We start from the raw sequence: 3,511 nt of genomic DNA on the forward strand, positions 1-3,511 counted from the left end.
AGGTCTTGAAAAACACAATGAAATGGTAGAAATTTAGCATAGCAATTTGAATTTTTGGTCAATTGACTTATGAACAGTAGATTGCATGATAAATTTGGAACATGGAGGACAGATTTTAAAGTTATAGAATCAGAGATTTTTATACTCCCTTTTCCTGCGACTGAAGAGAGTGAGCCATCCACAATTTTAAATTTAAGATTACCGGCACAAGTGGAATATGTGGAGAATAGATGGTAGGAGTCCGTCATGTGATCAGATGCTCCCGAGTCAATAATCCAGGGAGTTTTAGATTGAGTTATAGACTTTAATGCTCTTAAGAAGTTACCTCTGTGGGTTAGTGAGCTCGTCGGGTTGTTTGTAGAGGATTGACTCGATGATTGAAAGCTTGGAAACAATTTGTAGAGTTGCTCCATTTGTTCAGAATTAAATGCACTACTAGACTCGGATTTTTCCGTTTGATAATCAATTGATGCCTGGTATCCACGATTTTTATTATTTTGCCTCGGTTTCCAATCGCTCGGTTTTCCATGTATATCCCAACATGCGTCTTCTCTGTGCCCTGGTTTTCGACAATGCTCACACTAGAGCCGACCCCTTTGCTGTTTTGGACCGGATCCACTTGCTGCACCTTGAAAATATAGGCCAATCATTCTCAACCCAATGCTGGATTTATTTTACCCATGATTAAAACCAGCTCCACTGTACAAATTAGTAGGCCCAGTAATTCCAGGCCCTTTACCAAACTCATTTGGCCCATGATTGAAAGTTGCTCCTCTACTCGAATTAGCAGGCCTCTTATTATAATGTCCAATTCCTTTAGACATCAATCTAGAGACTTCAACATTTGGAGGCCCAAACACACCGGTTTTACTCAACATTATCTTGCGCCGGGTTTCTTCTCGTCGTACCTTTGCGAAAACTTCTCGCAGCGAGGGAAGGGGTCGCCGGCCAAGAATTCGCCCCCGAACGTCTTCTAGGTCGCGGTGGAGTCCTGTTAAGAATTCATACACGCATTCGTTTTCCAGTTTCTACTTGTATCGAACACTGCCTTCAGCACACGTCCATTCTTCTTCAGAAATTTGGTCGAGTTCTTGCCACAACCCATTTATCTTAAGGTAGTGGTCAATCACTTCTCGTTCCCCTTGCTTCGTTTGCCACAATTTTGATTTGATTTCGAAAATTTTGGAGGAATTCTCGGAATCTGACTACATCTCTTTTATGGCCTCCCAAACCTCTTTTGCGGTTGGAAGGAACAAGTATTTTTTGCCGATGAAGGGTTCCATAGAGTTCACGAGTCAGGCAGTCACCATCGAGTTCTCTGACTTCCATTTTTCAAGAAGAGCAGGTCTGGTTGCCGCTGGCATCTTAGTTTCGCCTGTCAGGTACCCCAATTTCCCTTTTCCATCCACAATAAGTTTAATCGATTGGGCCCACTCACGAAAATTCTTCCCGTTTAATTTTTCTACCGTAAATTGGAAGGATGAGTTTTCAATTCCTCCCGTAGACGTTGCTTCAGATTCACTATTGTTTGACTCAGAGGTCATTGAGCCTCTGTTATTCTCGGTTGCTTCAACCATACTCTAACTAGGCTAGAAGATGCCGTGGCTCTGATACCATGTAGAGAAATTGTCTTATATTATTTTTTACTTAAATTGTACAATGAAGAGAGTCCATATATATATTACAAAGAAAGCTGAAAAAGGAATAAAAATCTAATCCCCTATATATAGTAAGAAATCAAAAAATATATAATATACAACACTAATTATAATAAGAAGGATCTCTTTCAATTTTCTTCAATCAATCCATCTCATTCCTGCAGTAATTTTGGGATTTTAACACGTACTTATAAGTTAGACATTATTTATTGGTCATATATTATCAAATTAATTGATTACAGATTATTTCAGGTAAAAAATATATATATATAGATCACAGTTAATTTGTGATTTTCAAATTAGTTCCTCACAAATTATTTTTTTATTCACAAAATACGATTAAATGGCTGGTCACAAAAAACACAAAATATTTGGTCACAAATTAACCAAATAGTTGGTCATATACACCAAACACCCCAACCCCACCTTCGATCCCAATCCACTATCACAAATCACGCACCACAGATTACGACACACCACCACTACACACTACCAGTATACCCAACCCAACCACCGAACGCAGCACTGCATATCACCACGGTACCCAACCATCGTACACCACCATCATACCACACCCAACCACCACTACACAGCACCATCACAACCAAGCTCGCACCACACCTCACCTAATCGCACACCACGACCACCATCGCGTTGACAAAAACAATACACCATCACCACCACCACCAAACTATCTATCACCGCACCACTCAAAAAGAAGAGAAATGGATTTGTACCATGCGTAGCGATGATGCACTACCGCGCACAAAGGAAAGCCATTACCGCTGTACCATGATGAGTTGTCGAAGTGAGTGCCATGAGAGAGAAGAAAGGGATAGATAGAGGTCTTAAGCCAAAACTCAAATACAGAGAGAGAGAGAGAGAGAGAGAGAGAGAGAGAGGAAGGATATTATTAATAATTCAATTTATACCTAATTTTTAATTAAATAAATCTCACCCCTAATTTTTAAATTGAAAAACTTTAACACTGTTTATATATAATTTCCTTTCATAAAAATAGATTAAGGAGAAATTTTCATCTAAATTTTAATTAATTATTGTACAGTTTCTATTGTCACTTTTGACTTCCTTCTCAATAAAAACTAGACATTGGGACCCACTTGCACTTTGCAACGAAATAAAAATTGGTTTTAATCATGTAAAAAAATGGAGCCAAATAGGGACGGAATGCAAGAACTAGTTCAAATAAGTTTCTTCACAAATCTCCAAACCCTAGGATCATCATAAACTTGAGAATCTCTATTTTATGAGAAAAGCCGACCATCTCCATCGGTGTTAAGTCCCTAGCGCAACATCTTTCCCTACGAATGAATACAAGCACACTCGTTAAGGATAAAGAAAATATAATAGACAACCGAATTTTAATCAATTATTGTACACTTGCTACCGTCATTTTTGACTTCCTTCTCAATAAAAAACAGACACTGGGACCCACTTGCACTTTGTAACAAAATAAAAATTGATTTTAATCACGTAAAAAATGGAGCCAAATAGAGACTAAATGCAAGAACCAGTTCAAATAAGTTTCTTCACAAATTTCCGAACTAGGATCATCACAAACTTGAGCATCTCTATTTTATAAGAAAAGCCGATCATCTCCGTAGGTGTTGAGTCTCTAACGCAACATCTTTCCCAAAGAATGAATACAAGCACCCTCGTTAAGGATAAAGAAAATATAATAGACAACTTTTTAATGTCGTTCAATACTATCTAATCAACCAACCAAACATGCTATACGAGTAAATAAAACACACACCCTCAATCTTAAATAGTAGAATATATAATTCAACTAAATTACTAAAATCAATAGTAATAGTCAAAACTAAAAAGAA

Source organism: Olea europaea, chromosome 16 (assembly GCF_002742605.1).
Source record: "Olea europaea var. sylvestris chromosome 16, O_europaea_v1, whole genome shotgun sequence".
NCBI lineage: Eukaryota > Viridiplantae > Streptophyta > Magnoliopsida > Lamiales > Oleaceae > Olea > Olea europaea.